This window comes from Marmota flaviventris, chromosome 20 (genome assembly GCF_047511675.1).
Source record: "Marmota flaviventris isolate mMarFla1 chromosome 20, mMarFla1.hap1, whole genome shotgun sequence".
Taxonomy (NCBI): Eukaryota; Metazoa; Chordata; class Mammalia; order Rodentia; family Sciuridae; genus Marmota; species Marmota flaviventris.
This window is the reverse complement of record NC_092517.1, coordinates 16920582-16945231: the sequence shown is the minus strand read 5'-3', so window position 1 is coordinate 16945231 and position 24650 is coordinate 16920582. Positions and strand designations below refer to the sequence as shown.

The following is a 24650-nucleotide window of genomic DNA, read 5'->3' as shown; positions in this document are numbered from 1 at the left end:
TAATAACTTCAAATTCCTATTTCAAAAATTCTGTTAGCAAATTGTGATTCCTCTGTATTTAAATCTCAGATGAACAGTTTGTTAGTAACCCACTGCCTAAAAATAGAGAAATGTTACATGAGCCAGCACTTTTGTTTGCATGTTAGGAACATAATAGGCCATACCTAATAATCCGGGTCTTGGGAGGCGCTTGTTAACGTAACAGCAGGCCTTAATGTTGACTTGCAGGAGAGAATCTTAAATATTGCCTTTGAAAGGCAGTGAACTAATGTGACAGTTGAGGGGGTTTATGAAACCACAAACTCAAGATTCGACTTGCAAAGTTGTTGTTTTGTTTTCTAAGTTGTGCAGATCCTGGAAGTCATTTTTTCAAAAACACATGACTGTAGTTGGAAAATTGCTCACCTTGACCAAATTAATTGGAAAATCAGGAACACCGGGCTCTTTTAAAATGTGGTTGTTTAGGTCTCTTATTTTTGGCATGTGCATTGAGGGGCAAATTTCCTGATTGCTCATCTAACTAGGTTCAAACTATAACACTAGATATGAGGATCATAGTTTAGTTGATACTTATGGCATAGGGTTGTCCTATTTTATCTGTCATCCTCCTGACAGGGGATTTTGTTCTTGCCTGCAAAGTTGTGAGTTAAAAACTCCTTAATTACATATTAAAGTTTTCACCTTTAATTTTACAGTGTTTGAGTCATTCTCTTTCTCCTTTTATTCCCAAATTACTTGTAGCTCTCAGTGATTTTAGTAGTTAACTTCAGATCTGTTTGCCTTCTAAAATTACTCCTAGAATCTCCCTTTAACCAAGGAAAATGTCAAGTGGGTGTTGTTTCTTTGTTATTGGTTTTGGCTCAGGCTAGCTAAGTTTCTTTGGCAAATTACTCATGAAGTGTGTTAATTGGCATCACATTCCAATCAGTGTACATAGTATTTTTATTTTTTTTTTTTTAGGAACACTTGACACATAGTTTTATTTTTAGACTAGATTCTAAAGGATTTTACTGGGTGGGGATTAACAATTCTAAAACTACTTTAGAATGTAAAAAGTCTTTGTGACTTAGAAATTGTTTACATTTTTGGTTACTGAATGGAAAAGAGCAGGCCCTGATAATATTTTAAGAAAACCCTTGTGGTCTGTGCAGTGGTATCTCCTCCTCTTTCTTCTACATATTGGATTTAATTTGCTATCATCCAGTAGCAGGAGTAAATACGTCCTTACTGTTTTAGTCAAGATGTTCTATTTTTTACCAGCCTGCTGTGAAAGTAAACATTCTTTTTTTTTTTTTTCCCCTGGTGGTACTGGGGATTGGACTCCGGGGCACTCAATCACTGAGCCACATCCCCAGCCCTATTTTGTATTTTATTTAGAGACAGGGTCTCACTGAGTTGCTTAGTGCCTCACTTTTGCTGAGGCTGGCTTTGAACTCATGATCCTCCTGCCTCAGCCTCCAGAGCTGCTGGGATTACAGGCAGGGGGCCACTGCACCCAGCTCTCTCTCTTTTTTTTTTTTAATAAGCTCCATAACTAGGCATCATATTTAGACAGTGTTTTCCTTCATTCGTAGTTAGATTTCTGATGGAAGAGTAAGGGTAGTTGATAGTTAATTTGTATTTATAATTATGAGTGTTCTGCATAGTTTGGAGACTATTTAAATTTGAGGTTTTGCCTAAATTTGAGATAGATGAAATCCTAGTTTTTTCCTGGAAGAATACAACTATTGACCTCCATGGCTTATCTAATTAGGAAGCTTAAAAGTTTCTGGGAGAGACATTTTCCTGGCTCCAAATGGATCATTAAAAAAAGAGCACCCACCACATTTAAGAAAGTTGATTAGCAATAAAAAAGACTGGAAATCATTCACATCTCCAAAAAGAAATGACTAAACTAAGGTATAGCCACCTGATATGGGACACTATTCTTTCCCTTAACATTTTATATGAAGCATTTATGACATGAAAAAATGCTGAAGGCAACATTATGTATCTGGAATGATTACAATTGGATTTAAAAAGTCAAAACAATGAAATGAAACATTTTTCAGTAATAAAAAAGTAATGTACTGATACATATATACAATGTGTATGGACTTTGAAAACATGCTAAGTGAAAGAAGCCAGACACAAAAGACCTCGTGTTATATGATTTTATTTCTGTGACATGTTCAGAATAAAATCTGTAAAGATAACAATTGAGGGTTAGGGGAAGTGGGACTAGACAGTGACTGACTATAATAGGAGGTTTCTTTTTGGGTGATGAAAATATTCTAAATTGATTATGGAGATGGAAGCACAACTCTGAATATAATAAAAGTCACTGAAATATATGCCTTAAATGAGTTGTAAAGAATGTAAATTACATCTTCAGCTAAAACAAACCAAGAACATACACATAGAAATACATGTAGATGTTACCAGTGGTTGTTAAGTGACAGACATAAGGATAATTTTCCTCTTAATATATTCTTCTGTACTTCCAAATTCTCTGAATACATTGCAGTGGTGGTGGGGCAGTTCTGGGAATTGAACCTAGGGCCTGGGCGCCGAGCTATATTCCTTTTTAAATACTCTTTTTATTTTGAGGCCTGGTCTTGCTGTTAGTTGCCTAGATTGGTCCTGAATTTGTGATCCTCATGCCTCAGCCTCAGCAGTTGCTGGAATTACAGGCATGTGCCGCCATGCCGGCCTCTTACATTGTTTTTATAATCGAAAAAAATTTATTAAAAAGTTAAATGAATTGGGCTGGGGTTGTGGCTCAGTGGTAGAGCGCTTGCTGAGTGTGTGTGTAAGGCACTGGGTTTGATCCCGATACCACATTTAAAAAAAATTAAGTTATTGTGTCCATCTACAACTAAATTTTTTTTTTTAAAGTAAAATGAATTAATTTTGTTCATTGCGTGGGTCCTTAACACCAGCCATTCAGTCACTTGTCAGATTGCGTTGACAGATGTGTTTTTGAGCTGCTTTCAGGTATACATCTGCCTCCAGATTAGTTCACACCTTTATTACTATTTGTTAGACCTTTGATCTAAACTCTATTTCTTCCCTTACCAGAGCCCTCTCCAAATTACTGCCAGATTCATTTTGTTAATGTGCAGACTCTTGCTGGGTGGGGTGGTGCAGGCCTTTAATCCCAGTGATTCTGGAGGCTAAGGCAGAAGGATACCAAGTTCAAGGCCAGCCTCAGCAATTTAGCCAGACCCTGTCTTGAAAGGAGTGGGAATGTAGTTCAGTGGTAAAGTGCCCCTGGGTTCAATCCCTAGAACACATTCCTATTCTCTAAAATAGTGCAGATTCTTACAAATTAAATTTTGTTTTTTGGAACATGCCACAAATTTCAAAGCGCACAGAAAATTATGTTGTGCAAACTATTTCTGCCTTCTTTTTTGTTTTGCAGCTACTCGGCTTTCTTTGATGAAGAGAAATACATTATGGGGTTCCTATGCATTCTATTTCTGATGACCCAAGAAAAATAAGTGTTGGTGTGCTCACCTTACTTTCTTTCTGAAATCCTCAAGTCTTTATTGCCTACCAGACCAAGTATACATTTCTTGCCTGGGTGTCTTGCTTACATGACTTCCTCATTTACTATGTTTTGTGCAATTCAAAAGCTTGGGGTTTTTATCTTTTTTTTTTTTTTTTTTGGTGGGGGTAGGGGATTGAACCGTGGGACCCTTTACCACTGAGCTTTACCTTGAGACGGAGTCTTTCACCTTGCTGAGTTGCTGACGCTGGCTTCAAACTTGGATTCCTCCTGCATCAGTCTTCTGAAATGCTGGGATTTCAGGCACGTGCAACCCAATCTTGCTCAAAAGCTATTTTCAATTTTTTTCAGTACTGGGGATTGAACCAGGGATACTTTACCACAGACCCACATCCCCAGCTCTTTTTCTTTTTTCTTTTTATTTTGAGACAGGATCTTCCTAAATTGCCCAGGGCCTCACTAAATTCCGGAGGCTGGCCTGGAACTTGAATTCCTCCTGCCTCAGCCTCCCAAGCCGCTAGAATTGTAGGCGTGCGATGCTGTGCCTACAGTTTTTTAAAGCACTTGGTAGGTGCAGGCTACTGTGCTTGGTGCAGGTAGAATAAGGCAAGTTCCTGCCTTCAAGGACCTTATCTAATGGAGAGAGCCTTACAGATTTCCTCACTTTTATCTGTTCCTCTTTTAAAAGCCATTTCAAACCCCATCTAAAAATCATTTCCTGGTCTTTTGCTCTCCTTTCCACTCTTTCCTGTCATTTTCTGTACTTGAACTTCTCCCGAAAACCCTTGCATTTGTTTTTCTTTTGCATTTGATTTTCTTATGGCCTTTATCATATAGTTGTTTGTGAACTTATCATCCCATTAGATTATAAATTCAAATTAATGCTTTTTACTAGATGTTTGTTTATTAATATTTTGTGGGAAAATTTCCACTCGAGAGGCAGAGACGAGGCCCCTGTTCTTGGTGTAAATGCTGAGTCTTAACTTCCAACACTTCATACTAAGTTTTACAAGTCCTCTTATTTAACCTTAAATAATTTTGTGCAAATGCTTTTTAGTACCCTGTACTTGTAGACTTGTATTTATTGTGAGGCCTATTAACTTCTTTACATTTTCTTCCTCTTTTTTTTTTTTTTTTTTGGTACCTGGACTGAACTCAGGGACACTGGACCACTGAGCCATATCCCCAGCCCTATTTTGTACTTTATATTTAGAGACAGGGTCTCATTGAGTTGCTTAAAATCTCATAGTGGCTGAGGCTGGCTTTGAACTCGAAATCCTCCTGTCTCAACTGCTGGAGCTGCTGGGATTACAGGTGTGCACCGTGCCCAGCTATCTTTTTCCTCTTAGAGGACTTGAGTTTTAATCACTTTGTAATAATACTCAGGTTAACACAGTGCCTGGACCCCAGTTGCAGTGGAATTTGTTGGATATAAGCTGCTAAATAATGTTTGTTGTGTTGAATTTTGTCTTAAGTCTGACTAGGCTTAGCCTCCTTAAAGGTGGGGCATATTTTACTCTTCTTTATATATCTCTGGTTCTTTTTTTTTATGTTTTAGTTTTTTTTAGGTGGATACAATATATATATATATTTTTATTTCTATGTGGTGTTGAGGATCAAACCCAGCATCCTGCACATGCCAGGCGAGCGCGCCACCGTTTGAGCCATGTCCCCAGCCCTCTCTGGTTCTTAAAACCTTATTTTGCTTGTACAACATTAGTTGAAGGAGAGAGGTTCAGAGATTGATGACCTGTGGATTTCGTGTCTTACCCCTGCCACCACCACACCTGCGCACTGCCCTCTCCCACTCCCCACACCCCTCACAATACAGAGAGTGCATACTTGATCTGTTTGCTGGGTGCTGTGACATGAGTGTGTGTTCCCTGCAATTTGGGAGACCCGAGGCAGGAGGATTGCAAGTTCGAGGCTAACCTGGGCAATTTATTGAGACCCTCAGCAACTTGGACTCTGTCTGAAAATAAAATATAAATTGGGCGCTGGAGTGCCTGTAATCCCAGCGGTTTGGAGGCGGAGACAGGAGGATTTCAAGGTCAAAGCCAGCCTCGGCAATTTCGGGAGACCCTGTTTCTAAATAAAATATAAGAAAGGGCTGGGGAGGTGACTCAGTGGTTAAGCACCCCTGGGGTTCAATCTCTAGTACATATAAATAAAATAAATAGGACTAGGGGTGTACCTTAGTGGTGGAGCACCCTTGAGTTCAATCTCCAGTACCAAAAAAAAAAAAAAAAAAAAAAAGACGGGTGTGGTGGCATATGCCAGTATTTCCAGTGACTGGGCGGCTGAGGCAGGAGAATCTTTAAGTTCCAGGCCAGCCTCAGCAACTTGGTGAGGCCTTGTCTCAAAAGTTTAAGAGGGTGGGGGATGTAGCTCAGGGGTAAAGTGTCCCTGGGTTTAATCCTCAGTATCCCCCCAAACAAACATTTTCTCAGAATTTTGTAGTTGAGGAACTGTGATTGGTACCAGCTTGCTGACGCTCCTCCCTCTGTTGGGCACTGTCTGTCGTGTTCTGGGTTCTTCCTGTTGGTTCCTTGAGGACATTTGGCAGCTTTAGCAGCCCTCACCATGCTGGCTTCTGCAGCCTTGGTTTTTAGACTTCAAGAAAATTTTAACCAGAGGCAATGAAGAGAGAACTGATACTCTCCTGCCTGCCTTGACCTTAGTTTGGACTGGGATTAGAGTATGATTGTGAGAGTAGACATAGTGACCTTTCTGACCAGTTCTGACTAGCTGTCTGACATTGCAAAATGGTCCCTTAAGCTGTGTGTGGATATGTGTGTTAAAATATAACATAAAATTTGCCATTTAAACCATTTTGGCGAGCAGTTCATTGACAGTGGTCTTTGTTTGTTTTGTACTGGGGCTGAACCCAGGGGCAGTTGACTGCTAAGCTACATCTTCAGCCCTTCAAATTGGCAGGGTCTTGCTGATTTGCTGAGGCTGGCCTCCAACTTTTGATCCTCCTATCTGTCTCTGCAGTAGCTGAAATTACAGCATTGCATCACCACACCGGCCTACATTCACAGTGTCTTGTAATCATCACCACTATCCATTTCCAGAGCTTTTTCATCACCCTAAACAGAAACTGTACCCATTAAATAACAATTCCCTGCCCTCAGCCCTTGGCAACTCGATTCTACTTTCTCTCTCTGAATTTTCCTGTTCCTGATTCTAAATCTAAGGGGGACCATATAATATCTATCCTTTGGTGCCTGGCTGATTTCACCCAACATGTTTTCAAGGTATGTCCACTGGCAGCATGTATCAGTACTTCACTCTTTAGAGCTGAATAATATTTAATTATCTCAGGGGTGCTTTACCACAGAACTGCATCCTTAGTCCATTTTATTTTTTATTTTGCAACAGGGTCTCACTGGTTGCCCAGGTTGGCGTCCAACTTGTGATCCTTCTGCCTTAGCCTCCAGAGTTGCTGGGATGATGGGTAGTGCGTCACTGTGCCCAGCCTTTGTTTAAGTTTTTGAGGAACTGCCACAGTGTTTTGCACAGTGACTCTGTCATTTTACGTTCCCCACTAGCAAAGTGCAAGGGTTCCAGTATCTTCACATCTTGGCCAACTCTTGGTATTTCCCTTTTTTTTTGTTTGTTTATTTTTTAAATAACAATAATTCTAACAAGTGTGAAGTAGCCCTTGGCTGCTTTCTTTTTTCTTCTTGCTAAGTAGAGCTAATGGGTAAACCAGAACCATAGAAGTTGGCTATATTTCAACCTGATAGATTTCCCCCTCCCTTACAAACGCATTTGTATATAATACTCTTCAAACAGATAAATTTGATACACAATTAATGGCTTCTCTTTTTTTTCTGAAGAGTAAAGTTTACCTGTAAGCTGGTAAATGCAGTTGTTCTAGGTAACCTTCTTTATATGCTCAGACACTTTTTTTTTATTATTTAGAGAATACTTTTAGTTTCTGTAATCAAACCCACATAGATAAGACCTTACATGTTTAATACATGCAGTGCGTTACCCCTGTACAAATGGGAAAAAAATTAAATTTGACGTTTCTAGACCAATGTGGCTGTTAATTTCTGTACAATGCCAACTCAACACGGTAAACTGGGATACTTTTTCCAAAGTTGGCAGCACAGCTAAAGTTTCCAAAAATTCAGATTATCTTTAGATATGTGTGTGTGTGTGTGTGTGTGTGTGTATATGGATCAATAATAGCAGTATGTTCTGCAGCAGCAACAGCGTTTCCAGGTTCTGCAGTCATCTGAACAGAATCAGACACACCCAACACACTCCATTTTTAAAAAGGGGGGAAAGTAAAAAAACAAGACCTGAGTCAGACGCTTTCTTTTAAAATATTTTTTTTTTAGTTGTCAATGGATCTTTATTTTATTTATTTTTATGTGGTACTGAGAATCGAACCCAGGGCCTCACACATGCTTGGCAAGCGCTGTCCTGAGCCACAGTTCCAGCCCCTCCTCGTAGGCTTTTAATCTAAATGTATTCAGGCTGGTTGGGGTGGTGCATGCAGGAGAATCACAAGTTCAAGGCCAGCTTCAGCAACTTAGGTCTTAAGCAAATTAATGAGACCCTTAAGATAAAGGACTGGGACTCAGTGGGTGAGCACCCCCCCCCCCCCCAGTTAATCCCCAGTACTAAAATAGAAAAAAAAAAAGTATTTAAAGGTAGCTCAGTGATAGAGCACTTGTCTACTATGTATGAAGCCCCTGATTCAATCCCTAGTACTGCTCAAAAATGAAAAGAAAAAAAAAAAATTCGTTAACCAGTGAAGAATGATTTCAACTGATAGTGGATGATAAGAGAGATTAACTGAAAAAAGCAATGCACTGATATTTGTAATATCCCATTTTTACAAATAAAAATATAAGTACATATATATCTATGATTAGAAAAGAGTAGATACTCACATGTCCATATACTTTAGAAGCTGCTGCAAGATGTTGGCATCTATTAAAATAAACATCTGTGGGTTAAAATTTTTATATACTATTTTTAGAATTTAATTTTTTAAAAAATATTTTCAGATTTTCCCCTTCTGTGAATGTGTATTCTGTAATCAATGTACCTTTTTAAAAGTTGTACTGGGAAATATAAATTCTTGCAAAAGGGAAAGCAGGGAAGGGGTTAAAACAAAACAAAACAAAAAAACTCCTGCTAATTTATCTGTTAAGTGCAACAGAAAAGTACCAAGGAAGGCTTAAGCAACTTTGAGACTGTCTCACAATGACAAATTAAAAAGGGCTGGGATGTGGTCACTGATTAAGTGCCTCTGGTTCAAACCCTGGCAAAATGAAAAAAGGTTGTAGAGGGGAGGAAATTTGGTATTAATAATGCTCATAAAGACATTGAGTATGGGGGGGCTGGGGTTGTGGCTCAGCGGTAGAGCACTGGGTTCAATTCTCAGCACCACATACAAATAAATAAATAAAATAAAGGTCTAGTAACAACTAAAAAATATATATATATAATATATATATACATACACACACACACAAGAAAAGACATTGAGTATGAAGATTTACAATAAGAGAAAGCCAGGCCCGGTAGCTTATGCCTGCAATCCCAGCTATTCAGGAGACTTGAGATGGGAGGAACCAGAGTTCAAGGCCAGTTTGGACAATATGGCCAGACCCCATGTCCAAAAAATGAATGAATACATAAAGGGAAACAAAGTTATAATTTATTTGTGTGTATGTATGAATTTAAAAGGCTGTATCTTCTTCAGACCCATTTCTTTCCCAATTCTCCCCCTCTGTTCACATTCTCTGGACCTGCTTTGAGTTTCATTTTACCTTTGCATTTTTTTTTTTTTTTTTTGGAAAGACTGCCTTTTCATATTCAAATAGCACAGGGAAACCATCCTTTATTGTCTCCCACTTTCTCCTCTCCAACTAGAAGAGATCTTTCTATAATTCAAATTCTCATAGTCTTTATAAGAACCCCACCCCCACCCCCACCCCCACAAAGGTATCATATCTGTCCTGAAAGTTCTTACTCTGCCTAGTAAGTGGTGGCCATTTGAACATACACTTTCAAAGCTACCGCAAGGGGGCTAGGGTTGGGGCTCAGCGGTAGAGCACTTCTCACACCTAGCATGTGTGAGGCACTGGATCCGATCCTCAGCACCACATAAAAATAAATAAAGATATTGTGTCCATCTATGACTAAAAAAAATATTTAACAACAACAGCAAAAAAACAAAAGCTATTGCAAGGCCAGGGCTATGACTTTCTGAACTTCATAGTCTTCAAAGCCGCTAGAAGTCGAGAGTAGATTCTTAGAAATTGTTGAATGAATGGTGCTTATTCTTTTCCTTGCAGTTCTTTGCCAATTTGCAGTATAGAGAGGCATTCTGGTTTCTTAGGTTATACATTAATATTTTATGTGGCAGATAAGTATTCAGTATCTATGAAAAAAATTGCTAGGATAAATATTTTAATTTAATCTTCATTAGTATTTCTTTCTTAAAAAAATTTTTAGGGCTGAGGTTGTGGCTCAGTGGTAGAGCGCCTGCCTGGCACGTGTGAGGCCCTGGGTTCGATCCTCAGCACCATATGTAAATAAAAAATATATATTTTAAAAAATTCTTAAAGTAATTCTTAAAATCTGGTATGCCACTGAAGATAGGGAATCTTTTTCCTTGAAAGTGGTTGTCTCCAAAAGGACGTGTTTGAGAACTAGCTGAATCAGATGGTTACTTCTTGAAATTGCATTAGCAATTTCCACGGGGAAAGACCTCTTATTTTGAGGACAGGTCCCAATGTCTGACCAAATAGATGATGCCAGTGTGTAAGATGGTAGATTCATTGATTTTATGTATGTCTTTATTTGTTTTGAGATAAGCAGTTTTTTTTTTGTTGTTGTTGTTGTTGTTGAGGGGTGTACTGGGGAATGAACCCACAGGCTCTTTTAAATTTTGAGACAGGGTCTTGCTAAGTTGCTGAAGGCTCCCAAATTGCTGGGATTATAGGCAGGTGCCACCATGCCTGGTATGACAAAGGCAGTTTTTTTTTTTTTTTTTTTTTGGTGGGGGGTGGTGGTGGTGGTACTGGGGATTGAACTCCGGGGCACTTGACCACTGAGTCCCATCCCCAGCCCTATTTTGTATTTTATTTAGAGACAGGGTCTCACTGAGTTGCTTAGCGCCTCGCTGTTGCTGAGGCTGGCTTAGAACTGGCGATCCTCCTGCCTCACCCTCCCAAGCTGCTAGGATTACAGGTGTGCAGGGGTAAGTGCCTAGCTTAAAACTACTTCTTTTTTTTTTTTTTAATTTTTATTGTTGGTTGTTCAAAACATTACATAGTTCTTGACATATCATATTTCACACTTTGATTCAAGTGGGTTATGAACTCCCATTTTTACCCCGTATACAGATTGCAGAATCACATCGGTTACACATCCACTGATTTACATATTGCCATACTAGTGTCTGTTGTATTCTGCTGCCTTTCCTCTCCTCTACTATCCCCCCTTCCCTCCCCTCCCCTCCCCTCCCCTCTTCTCTCTCTACCCCATCTACTGTAATTCATTTCTCCCCCTTGTAAAACTACTTCTTGAATGTGCACGTTTTGCCACTAAAGTTCATGCCTTCTAAGTGGAAAAGGAATTAATGATGCAAGATTAAATTAATATTTCTTGGCAATTAATTGAATGAGATTTAATAACTGGGTGATTTTTGCTTCCCCTCTCTCCTTTCGTATGTAGCTATATTTTAATCCTGTTTCCTGGCCACCAGAAAAATCATCTCTAAACCATATTTATTTGTCTGTTGTATATTTTGGTACTTGTGTTAACGGGGTACTTTGTAAATGGATGATTCATTTTAAAATGAGCAGTTGTTGCCTAAATGAAGAAACAATGACTGATTTGGAGATAAAAAGAAAAACTTGAGTTACAAACAATTCCAAGAGATTTAAAATGAAAGTAATGAAAAACTCATTTTGTGGTGAGAGTTAAAAATGGAATTGGCTCCAGACATCTTTCACTATGGAACTGATTGTTTTTGCATAATTGTTTTTGAATTAGCTCATTTTTAACTTGCATTTTTAAGTTAATTGTAATTTTACCACACTAGAATCTGGGACGGGGGTGTAGCACACTGGCCAGGTGCTTGCCTACCATGCACAAAGTCTTGGGGTTCAGTCCCCAGCCCAAAAAACAAAACCCCAAACACTAGAATCTGTTCTCTAAACTTGGGCGGCTCCTGCTGACTTGCTTTTAGAAGGGTAGAGTGGGGCAGCTCTTCATGTGAGTGTTTGCTGGTCAGTCATCTGATGAAGTTACCAGCTTATGGTCAGAAATTGAGAAAGAGGAGTGAGGAAACTCGAGACATTGACACACACACCACCTTGAAGTGCATGAAAGTGCCCTTTTGGACGGATTGGGAAACTAGCGTAAGGCTTTTGCAGACTAGACATATTGTTTCTTAGCTTGGAGGAGATGAATATTTGAGCATGTTTGTTTGTTCAGCAGAAACTTTATGTATGAGGGTGATTTTTCCCCCCTAGTATTGTTTGTATAGCCAGGCGAATTTTTAAAAAACCTCAAACACAGAAAGTAAGCTTGAGATAGTCTTGAAACTGAGCAGTCTGTCAGATGAAGCAAGGCTGAATCAAAGAAAGGAATGCGTATAAAAGAGGAATGAATTTGGTGAAGTCACGTTGTAAGGACATTAACATACAGTTCATCGAAGAAGTTTCTGCTGTGTATCCCCCAGATGTTCCCTCCCTCCCTCCCTCAGACTGGGCGCGGAACCCAGGGCCCTGCACATGCTAGGCAAGAGCTCTGCCACTGAGCTACTTTTCCAGTCCTTTATTTTGAGACAGGGTCTTGTAGGTTACCCAGGCTGACCTTGAACTGATCTTCCTACCTCCTTAGTTACTGGAGTAGCTGGAATTACAGGCTATGCCTGGCTTTTGGATTTTTTTTTTTTTTTTTAAATGGGAATAGAATCCAGGAACATCCTATTACTAAGCTACATCCCCAGTCCCTTCTCTTAATTTTGAGATAGGGTCTTGCTGAGACGTTCAGGCTGACCTCAAACTTGGGATTCTCCTGCTTCAACTTTGGAGCTGCTGGAATTATAGGCTTGTGACACCACACCCTGCTAACTTTTGGAATCTTAAAGGTTCCTTGTATAATTAGGTAATCAACACTGAGTAGATATGTCTTTAGAACAGTGTTCTGATTAGAATGGCTATTAGAGTTGTTAAATATATAATTTCATATTTCATTGCCACCATTTTCCTGTACTCTCAATCTATTTTCCAATCTTTTGATACAGCAAATACTTTATTTCAATTAGTTACTGATTAAAACAAATGCCTACTCTGAATAAAATATGTTTATTACTTAGACTGGATAGAGCTACTTTTACCTGCATTTACTTTGAGGAACAGTAAAATAGGATATATTTTTTTAAACATGAAATTTTTTTTAGTTGATGATGGACCTTTATTTTATTTATTTATATGTGTTGCTGAGAATTGAACCCAGTGCCTCACACATGTGAGGCAAGCACTTGACCACATTGAGCCACACCCCAAGCCCTTAAAATAGGATATTCTGTTTCTCTCAAGTATTACATAGCTTTAAGTTGTTCATAGCATTTGGTTTATTTTCTCCTGTATTATTTTCTTTTCATATTAAATCTTTTTCTCCTTTCCTCGGAAATAAGATTTTATGAGGAAATGATAAACTCGGTCAGAGAGGGAGATTTTTTTCAAAAAGTTGCATTGGTTAATTGTAGGTGATTTAGAGAGTGTGGGTGTTATTCACAGGTTCCAAGTTACAGACTAATGGGAAAAGCATTTAGAATTGTCCCAGAGAATCTTTGAAGAATCTGGAAGCCAGGCATGGTGACACATGCCAGTAATATCAGCTATTCCTGAAACTAGGCAGGGGGATCACAAGTTCTGTGTCAACCTAGGCAACTTAAGTTACAAGACTGAGTCTCAATTTAAAGGGCTGAGGATTGAACCCAGTGCATTAGGCCCTGTGTTCAGTCCCTTATATTGGAAAAACACAAAAACAAAAAAGGATTTGGATGGAAGTAATTTCCAAAAAGCAAACAAATGAACAGTGTATAGTCAATATGGGGAAATACAGACTTCTGTAAGTAATGTCAGAGAACAGTTGACCTGTACTTTGGAACCTGGGACTTACTATTCCAAATACAGTAACTGTGTTTAAGAGCTTTAGGTAACAAACTGGAAAATCCCAGGCCAGAGGTTTAAGAGCTTTCTAGAAAGTGGCAGATTATTGTAACCAACAGAATATAATTTCCAGTTAATGGAAACATCATTGCCTGTATAATAATAAAAAAAAAAAAAAGTTGTGGGCCTGGGGTTGTGGCTCAGTGGTACAGCGCTTGCCTAGCATGCGTGAGACACTGGGTTCGATCCCCAGCACCACATAAAAATAAAATAAAGATATTGTGTCCACTTACAACTAAAAAATAAATATTAAAAAATAGTTATAGCATTTATTATTTCACGCTAACACTGTGTGCTTTCCATATACTGTTTAATCTTCACGTTTTAAGAAACCTGCTGCCGAACATGCATGCCTGTAATCCCAGCTATTCGGTAGGCAGAGTCAGGATGTTTGCAAGTTCAAGGCCAGCATCAGCAACTTAGTGAGGCCCTAAACAACTTAGAGAGACCTGTCTCAAAAAGGGCTGAGAGTGTGGCTTGGTTAAGTACCCCTGGGTTCTAGCCCTAGAACCAAAAAAATAATAAATTAAAGAAACCTACCAAGTAAGAGAAAGTGACATAAATGAATCTTAAGTTTAGCTATAACTAAGGAAAATGGCGTTTAAAAATGTTAAAGACTCCAGTGTATTTAGATCTTTATGTCAGAGGTGGACTTCTAGCTCTTATTACCAGTTCTTCCTCCTCCTACTTTCAAACCAGGGAGAAACTCCAGCCAGATAATATTACAACAGAATTCTAACTCTAGGGTAGTGCTCAGGTTATTTTGATATATAGGAATTCTTTTGTATTGACTAACATTCACAATTAATGAGTCACACTTTGTAATTCTGCTGTCTTCAGATTACACCGAAGTTTCTATTCTCAGTACTGGGGCTAGAACCCAGATCCCCCCCCCCCCCCGTGAGTGCTCTACCACTGAGCTTCATCTCTAGCCCAGGCTGGCCTCAAACTTGCAATCCTGGTGCCCCAAACTCCTGAATAGCTGGCATTACAGGCATGTGCCACCCCAACAAAACCCTCTCAGGTTTTCTTAAAGTTTTTTTTTTTTCTAACTTTATTAATCTAGCACTGTTTATTCATTTTATGTATTCATTTGTCCTGGGGATTGAACTCAAACCTGAGCTACCTCCCAGCTCTTTTTATTTTGGGGGATACCAGAGATTGAGCTCAGAGGTACTCAACCAGTCAGCTGCATCCCCAGCCCTATTTTGTATTTTATTTAGAGACAGGGTTTCACTGAGTTGCTTAGTGCCCCCCTATTGCTGAGGCTGTCTTGGAACTGGCGATCCTCCTGCCTCAGCCTCCCAAACTGCTGGGATTAGGCTTGAGCCACTGCGCCCGGCTCTTTATTTTTTTTAAGACAGGGTCTCATTAAGTTACCTAGGCTTGAATTTGAGATCCTTCTGCCTCAGCATCCGAGTAGCTATGGTTATAGGCCTGCGCTGTGTTACCCAGCAAGCCTGCTTGCTTTTTAATTTTAAACAAGTCAGATTTTCACAAACCAACTGTCCCCTATATTTACTACCCTCTTAGTTGATCTTAACATGTTTGAGAACCTAACATTGTTCCTACCTGTTCTGACCTGTTTCTTCACCGTGTGGTGCTTTGTGTGGATCGAGGCCTGAGGATTGTGGGAACTGCTCAAAGGGCTACAGGCTCTCTGGAAGTAGAGGACAGAGGAAGTAGAGCCAGGAGGATGTTTGGGACTCTGTGCTGATGTCCAGGGGTTGAGAGGCTCTCTTACCTGCCATTTGATTTATTGCCTCAGGACAGAAGTACTGTATTATAGGTTGGACCTGTGTCTTGCCTTGCCAGTGTTTAGGCTTCTTTTTTCTTGAAAGTGTGAGAGGTGAAAAGTCAGTGGGCTTTTGTTTCTGTTACCCTCTGTCTTCATAGCTGGCTTTCTTTCATAGTTTTTTTTCTGCAATACTTTTTGTTTAGCAGAAAACTAACTCATTGTATTGGTGCATTTTGTTCATAGAAACACTCAAGAGTGCATTCCTGAATTTTAAGAAATATGAATATACCATGAAACTTGAGTTTTTCTGAGAGTTTCAAATTATTCAAGTTGGGGCTGACAAATTCATTTTGAACCATGGAAGTCAACTAATTTAGCCGTGACCTATAAAACTTATTTACATTTGGCCTGGGCATGTCACTCGGTGGTCAGAGCATGTGCTTAGCCTGTGTGAGGCCTTGAGTTTTGCTTCCAGCACCACCAAAAAGAGAAAAAAAAAATTTGGCACTCAGTGGTCAATTGTTTGTCTTTATGGTGCTGGGGATTGAGCGCAGGGCTTTGAACATGCTGGGCGAGTGATCTACCATTGGACTGCACCCCAGCCCCTTCGTTTTTATTGAGAAATTGGCTTCATCTTTTTACTAAAATGAGGAAGTGTTCTTAGGGCTTGCAGCCGGGTCGCCAATAATATCTGCCCCGTTGTAAATCCAAAGACAGTAGAAAGCAGTGACTGCTATATTATTATGGAATCTTTTACAGACGTAATGTGAATTTATCAGTTTCCCCACATTTTAGCATTGCAAGAAAAATGACAGAATTTTAAGTTTATATTCATCTTCTCCTTAATTTTGCTGAATGGTTGCTTTCATGGTTGACAACTTGTACATATTGAGTATTTTCAATTGACATTTCGGAGTCTAAACTACAGCTAGTACCACGTGTTAGATCCTTAAAGAATTTTTTTTTTTTTTTTTCTTAAAGAATTTTTGTTTTGGGACATGTCTCTGAAACGTTTGGAAATTTTGTATTTCCTTGAAGCTAAACTATTTTTTTTCTCGTGTCCAAAATCCTTTTGTTCCTGAATATCCTTTTGCACGTTCTGTGATTCCGTGACAGGGGCGCTGCCATTTGAAACTCAGCAGTGTGTGTTTAGGACAAGTTGAATATGTGACGAAACAGGTGAGCAACAAAATGGTACTTGGTTTTATGTCTGATATGAAATAACTGTGAAAGACAGTGCCAAACAACAGCAGTAAGTCACTTGGGGATATCATCAGCATAATAGAATTTCATAATGGCGTCAATTGGGTATTGTTAAATAAAATTTATAGGCAGCCATTGTTTTGGACTAGCCTTTTGTATGAGGACACAGCAGACCAGAGCAAGCCAGAATGGAGTGACTCATGCTGAGTGCCACTTAATCAAACTCAATTCTGAAATGAGCCAGTTCAAACAGCCCTAGCCTCCTGGAGGCAGTGGCACATACCTCTGTAACTTTAGCGACTTAGGAGGATGGCCAGTTCAAGCCCAGCCTTGGCCACTTAGCAACACCCTGTCTCAAAATAAAAAATGAAGAAAGGTCCTGGGGATGTAGCTCAGTGGTGGAGCACTTGCCTAGCATGTGGGAGGCGCTGGGCTCAACCCCCAGCCCTGCGAAAACAGAAAACAAAAAACCAAACCACGAGACTCACAGCAATCAATCAAAAGGGGCCCAGCATGATAAGGAAGTCTCCTGTGTGTTAACTTTATAAGGAAAGCAAACTTGAAACGACCAATAACACTTTTGTTCTCTATTTCTGCTTTTCTCAGCTTTTTATGTCTATAAAACCAACTTCCTCTGCTCAGTTGATTGGAACACTCTGTTTTATAGAATGAGGTGTTGCCTGATTTTAGAATCTCAGTTAAGAGCCCATTAAGATGTCTTTGACAGTATTATCAGCTGGTTTCTATCTGTCTGGGCTTTGATGAATTGTTGTTTGACTTTAGCTGATTGCCAGTCAGCAGTTATTCTATGTTGATTTTATAGTTTTCCCATAATTGTCGGCATCCTAGGTCCAAGTGTGGCTGCTGCTTTTTTTTTAATCCCCCTGCCTCAGCCCTCCAAGTAAGTGGGATTACAGGCCCGGGCCACCATGCCTAGCCTGAGAATAGCTTTTGAACATTGTCTAGTTCATAAATCATGGCACTCAGGATTTTTGTTAAAACTTGTAGAAATGCTTTTGTGCCAGCCTGTTGCTTATTCAGGATGTACATCTTAAGGATCTATAATGTGCTGGACACTCTTAAAGGCAGTACGACAAGCAAATCAGAATGATTGGGTAGGCAAATACATAATGTAATTTTTTGGGGGGGTGGTGGTGCTGGGGATTGAACCCAGGGCCTTGTGCATGCAAGGCAAGCACTCTACCAACTGAGCTCTATCCTCAGCCCGCTAATATAATTTAAAATGGTGAAAAATAATGGAAACTATAAAGCTGAGTCGAGAGGCGACGGGGCAGGGTATTCTGGAACACAGTGCTTGGGTGAGGTGACATTTGAGTGGAAACATGCTTGCCAAGTGAACCAGCAGCAAGAAGGGCCCGGCATGGTGTCACATGCCTATGATCCCCGCTTTCTGGGAGGCTGAGGTAGGAGGATGGCAAATTTGAAATGAAGTTGACGACTTAGCAAGACCCTGTCTCAAAATGAAATAAAAAGAGGGCTGGGGGTGTAGTTCGCAGTGGAGCATGGGCCAACGTGCGTGAGAACCTGCGTCCATCCTCAGGATCTCAGTTGGAAAGAAAACAAAGCTGGATGATAGAATAAAGTGAGCGAGAGAGAAGTGGGTAGCAATCAGGGGCAAAGGAGAAAGGAGGCCAGGGTTTGTCATAGTTAAAGAATTTGAGCTCTATTTTGAGTGTAAGGGGGCAGGGTCTCTGGAGGATTTTAGCAGAGGAATAATGTGACCAAGTTTGTGTTGTATGATCCCAAGGACTGGTCTGTAGAGAATTGAGAGAGGGACTGGGAGTGGACATAGTGACTCTTGAAGTATTCTAGGCCGGAGATAATGGTGGTTTAGACTAGACAGGTTGAGATTAGATTGATGTGGTTGGTTGGTTTTTTTCTTATTTTTTTTTTTTAAGGTACTGCCGATGGAACCCAAAGCTTCCCTCATATTGGCAAGTGCTTTACCAACTGAGCTACACCCACAGTCCACTTTTCTTATTTTGAGATAGGATCTTGTTTAATTGTCCAGGTTGGGCCTTAACTTGCAATCCTTCTGTCTCAGCCATACAAGTACTACACATGTGGTTGGTTTTGGGGGTGGAGACTGAGAATTGAACACTGAGCTACATCCTTAGCTCCTCTTAAACAAAAACAAACAAACAAAAATTTTGGTTGTAGATGGACACAACACCTTCATTCCATTTATCTCTCTATTTATATGTGGTGCTGAGGATCAAACCCAGTGCCTCACACATGTTGGGCAACTGCTCTGTCACTGAGCTACAGCCCCAGCCCAGCCCTCTTAAAATTTTATTTTGAGACAGTTTCAGTAGCTGCTTAGGGCCTCATTAAGTTACTGAGGCTGGCCTCAAACTTGTGATCCTCCCTAGTCGCTAGAATCCCAGGCATATGTATTAACTGCACTGTGGGGTTGGATTTTTGAGGAGGACTTGGTAGGACATGATGGATAATTGAATGTGGTGCATAAGGAAAATAATCAAGGACGTTGTCTAAGTCGCTGTGTTGCAGGGGATAAGCATTGTTACACTATCAGTGATAATACCTATCAAATGTTAAGGGCCCACCATGTACCAAGCCTTGAGTTTCAGTTTACTTTTCATTACATTCTCTTAAAATAATAGTTTGACACATTTTACAAAAGATGAAGAAATTAAGGGTTTGTGTGACGCTGGGGACCAAACCTAGGACATCATGTGTGATAGGCAAACTGTGTACCACTGAGCTACATCCCTGGCTTGGATGTGCGGTCATTTGCCCAGGTTCACATTGCTGAGGTCATCCTCCTGCAGGTCTCCTTGACTTCAGAGGACACACTCAAATCATTTTTTTTTTTTTTAATATTTATTTAGTTGGACACAATGCCTCTATTCACTACGGACTTCCCTAGTATTCTTCAAGGGTTAACTATACAGAGGATAGCAAAATTGAGTCACTTTTGTCATGAAATTTCAAAAATTTGTTTGTCTTTAAAAAAAAAAAAAAAAAAAAAACCTTACCAAAGCACTATATGCAGTTTCATGGTCTCAAGTGTGTGGAGAACCTTGCTCACTTTAATGTCCTATTTTTGGTAGCCTTAATTTTCTGGAACATAGCTTTAACCTGAAGTAGCTTTCAGTATTCAGTGGGCTAGGGCTGGGGCTCTTTTTCTTCTTGTGTTCTTTTTTTTTTAATTTATTTTTTGTAGTTGTAGTTGGACACAATGCCTTTATTTTATTTATTCATTTTTATTTGGTGCTGAGGATCAAACCCAGGGCCTTGAATGTGCGAGGCGAGCGTGCGAGGCGAGCGCTCTACCGCTGAGCCCCAGCCCCTCCCTCCTCTTGTGCTCTTACACGTATTTTGTTAACTAAATTCCTCAAACAGGTTATCAATGACTACACAGGGTGAGGAGTCCGGAGAGTTAATTGAGGTAAATACCAGGATAGTACATAGCAGGGACAATCAGAGTGGAAAACAGTGAATACAAAGGACACACAGAAATGTGTTTCGTGTTATTGATTCATCATTACATTTTTTGGAAACTGTTTTCCAGCATACTACCTCCAGTTATTAGAGAAGATTAAATGCCTACCCATTAAGACTGAAGTTCTTTACAGTCATGTTTTATCTTAAAAAATCTTTGGTTCTTTAAGAGTATAAGTTTGTGCTTAGCATGCACAAGGTCCTGGGTTTAATTCATTTGTAGCACTCAAACAACCCCACCCCCCCAAACAAACAAAACCCCACCATTGATCCTTATATTTTACTTTGTAATAGATGTAACAATATTTAAAGATGGTCATAATTACCGGCTGGGCAGGGGTGGTGGATACTTGTAATCTCAACAATTTAGGCTGCTAAGGAAGGAGAATCCTAAGTTTAAGGCCAGCCTGTCTCAAAGTAAAAAAGGCCTGGGGATGAGGCTGCGTGGTAGAGTGCCTCTATATTCAGGCCTCAGTTCCACCACACACATACATACACACACACACACACACACACACACACACGCACGCACGCACGCATGCGCACACACACAGTTACCTTATTGCCTTCCCTTACTCAGTCTGAATAAAACTGATACTTCAGAAAAATTTGGTGTACTTACATTCATCCCCTCAATAACTAGAGGCTATTCATTACAGTAGTTTATAAGTCTCTAAGAAAAGGTTGCTTGGTAATTTCAAAAGCTAGGAAGCCTTTTTTTTTTTTTGTAAGTACCAGGAATTGAACCTAGGGACACTTAACCGCCAAGTTACATCTCCAGAACCCACCCCTTTTTTTTTTCTTTGAGAGAGAGAATTTTTTAATATTTATTTTAGTTTTCGGTGGACACAATATCTTTATTTTTTTTATTTTTATGTGGTGCTGAGGATCGAACCCAGTGCCCTGCACATGCCAGGCAAGCGCTGTACCACTTGAGCCACATCCCCAGCCCTCTCCAGCCCTTTTGATGCTTTATTTTGAGACAGGGTCTCACTAAGAGCTCTGGGCCTCACTAAATTTGCTGAGGCTGGATTTGAACTGGTGATCCTCCTGCCTCAGCCTCCCCAGCCACTGGGGTTACTGGTGTGTATCTGTGCGTCTGGATGGAAGCCATATTCTTTATTGGAAATTTTTAATATGTACTAGATTTTGAAGGCACTAGAATCATCCATGAGAAGAATCATTCACTACAAATCATCCTATCAAATATATTTTTCAGAGGAAGTAACTTAAGGTCCAAAAAGATAGTGATTTGTCATCACATTTGTAGCTTTGATTTTAGAGCCTGAATTTAAACTTGGGTAAGGCAAATTCCGTGATTATTTTAGTTTTATCCCTATCAGTCATTAAAAACATCTTCCTCATGTTGTGGATTAAGTGAAATAGCATATAAACACGTAGCTTAGGGCCTGGCTCAAGGTGGATGCTCAAAAGATGCTAAGTTTTGTTTTTCTTTATCTGTCACGTCTGCTCCTTTCCAATTATGTCTCCTATTTCACTTCCTGGAAATGGTAGCCTTCCTAATCCTAGTGACAAGCGGGTTCATTCCAGGGAAGCATTTGAACAAGAAATTGATGGTGTCTTGTCCCCTCCCTACTTAGGGGGCTGTGGTTTTGCAAAGAGATCTGGAAGAACTGAGATTTGCTGAAGAACAGAGCCACAGGGACGGAGAAGACCCGTGCTGCTCGTGTGATTTTTGTCTGGGTGGCTGCTGTAGGAGCAGTGGCAATGGGTCAGCAGCTGGGACGGAGTTAAATGCTTATCCTGAATTTTGATGACATTATTTGAGAGAGTGCATTGGAGACCATTTAAAGATCTTGATCCAAACTCCCTCCTTTCCCTGACCTTGGCAATTTTCACCTGTTATTTCCATTTCCTTCGTTTTGTGGTATCTGTATCCCATATTTTTCTCTGAGGAACAATTGACACTTACTCCCTGTTGCATTGCCTTTCAGACTGAATGAGATTGACACATCTTGAGTTCTTGGGATGGGATGGATTAGTTTAAATCAATCAATGTACAGAGTGATTTGTTGAAGGTGACCCATGAAACCCAGTGAAATGTGATGTTTGGGCCCTTTCTCCAGAGGGCTTCCCTGAGCAGTGCTGTTACCTGGGTAATTTATTGAAGGTGCGCATGACCCTCGGGATCTGCTTACAGACTCCTGTCTTGTAGTGGAAAATTGCCAACCTTAGACTACAGCAAGTACCAAGAAGGGCAAAGAGAAGAAAACAAAAGAAGCCAGATCTTTAGTGACTTTATGAGTCACTGAAGGAAGCCTCTCTGAAGCCATTCTGTCTTTGGCCTTTTCAGTTCAGTGAATTGGTAAATCTTTTCTTTATGCCAGTTTGATTTGGGTTTTCTATTACTTACAAAATCCTAAAACTTTCCAGTGATAGCCCCTACCTCACCCTTATGCCACCTATATTCATTTCAGGTACCCAGGAGCATAGACTTAGGACAATCGGTTCATAGAGCATGCTGCCACGTGAATCAGATCTGTCAGCATTGGCTGAACTGCTAATCCATTCATTTGTTGAGCGCATATTTGAGTACTTGCTGTGTGCCAGGTTCTGTGCAAGGTGAGCAATTGAACCTTTAAGAAACTACACTTTAGTTGAGTGTTGTGGCACCCGCCTGTAATACCAGTAGCTGGGGAGGCTGAGGCAGGAGGAGCGCAAGTTCAAAGCCAGGCTCAGCAATTGAGTGAAGCCCTGTCTCAAAACACAAATAGAGCTGGCGAGTCACTTGGTGGTTAAGTGCCCCTGGGTTCAATCTTTGTTTCTTTTTGTTGTTGTTTTTTATACCAAACATAAAGAAACCAAAAAACCCTACAGTTTAGAAGAGGCAAGGTATATAGTATATTTAAGTAATAATTGTGGTATTCTTAAAATAATTATCTTCCACTCACCACCGCAGATTGCTTTAATATTTGTGTTAGAATGGACTATTTTGTGTCCCATTATTGTAATTTTTCTACTTCATAGTGCAGTATTGGATAGTGTGGTTTTACTGTAGTTGATGTAATATGCACGTATTCCCTGCCCCATTTGTTACAGGATCCATAAAGGCCTAAACAGTAAATATGCTTGGGCTCTTTAAAGATTAAAGTGTGTTCATGGGGCTGGGTTGTGGTTTGGTGGTAGAGCCACTTGCCTTGTACGTGGGAGGCACCAAGTTCAATTCTCAGCACTGCATGTAAATGAACAAAGAAAATAAAGGTCCATCAACATCTAAAAATATTTTCTTAAATGTATTAATGGCATATAAACCACCAAATCAGAAATGAATGAGGAAAGAGCTGATCAAAGCTTTCTAATTGCCAATCACTCTTATCCTTGCATATTTGCTTCTTTTTGGATTGTAATTGCTTTCAAATAGGTAGAAATAAGGTATACGAGTAGGTGTGTACATACACACGATTGTATATTGTTTCTGGAAGTTTTTGAATTTCCTGAAGCTCTCAGAAATTGAAGGATTCAGTTAATCCCCATACTTCCCCTAAATGACATTCTGGTTGCTAAGCTTAGTAGTGAAAATAATATACTTAAATGGGCAAAACAAAAAACTACATCTTTCCACTAGAAATATTTGTAATAGCAGAGTGAGTCAACTTTCATTATCTTTTAGAACGCTTCTTATGTAATAGAATTGATCTAGATGTTTTATCTACGGTGTCCTACGTATTCTTCACTGCAGTTCAGTTACTTTCTTTCAGTCAAGTTTGTACTTTTCTTAATTTTGTACCTGAAAAACCTGATATCCATGGGGTTGTCCAAGTTTAGAAGTCTCAGTAAGTAGTGAAGCTAGATGGCAAACCTAGAACCTGTTTAAACAGTACCTACTAAAGCATTATTTGTGGAGATCACTTTGTGTAGACCCCAGGAAGTAAGTAAGCAAGCTGTTGCTGCTGCTAATGTTCATTTATGTGGCAGCTGTGTATTTGAGCAGCCACCCTTCATACCTTTAGTTGTGTGTGTGTGTGTATGGGTGTATGGGAATTGAATCCGGGGTGCTCTATGACACCGAGTTTACACCCCCAGGCCCTTCCCCTTTATACTTTTTTATGATATATTTTTATTATTTAAATTCATAATTTATTTTTTTATATATATTTAAATTATTTCCTGGCCCCCCTTTTTTTAAATAAAGTTTTGAGACAGGTCTCCCTAAGTTGCCCAGACTGGCCTAAAACTTAGGTACTCCTGCCTCAGCCTCCCAGGTAGTTGGGCGTACAGGTTTGTCACTGATGCCCAGCATGCCTTTAGTTCTTACTAACAGTATTTTTTCTTAGGACCTTTAGATTGGAAGGAACAGAATTCACTTCAATCAATATGATAGTGAACCACAAGGTCCATAGATGTATTTGGTTTGATTGAGGGTTTCGGGTAGGAAGTTGAAGATTTATGGGGGTGTAGGACTGGAAACTAGAAAGTTCAGAAACAGATATTCCATACCCAATTACTTTAGATCTGACCTCCCCCCACTTTTGTAACAGTTTTATTGAAATGT

At 39.8% G+C, this 24650-nt stretch overlaps 1 protein-coding gene across 3 annotated transcripts in view; it reads left to right on the top strand.

The window, feature by feature from the left end:
- The window catches only part of Raf1 (Raf-1 proto-oncogene, serine/threonine kinase), a 64537-nt gene that overhangs the window by 3043 nt on the left and 36844 nt on the right, over positions 1-24650 (top strand). Inside the window, exons 1-2 of one of the 3 annotated variants that reach the window (XM_027931827.3) lie at positions 22253-22463; positions 22576-22720. The exons of the other annotated variants lie outside the window; for them this stretch is intronic. The gene's annotated coding sequence lies outside the window, so the exon portion shown is untranslated. Of the gene's footprint in view, positions 1-22252; positions 22464-22575; positions 22721-24650 lie in introns of those variants that run through there. 3 annotated transcript variants of the gene reach the window in all.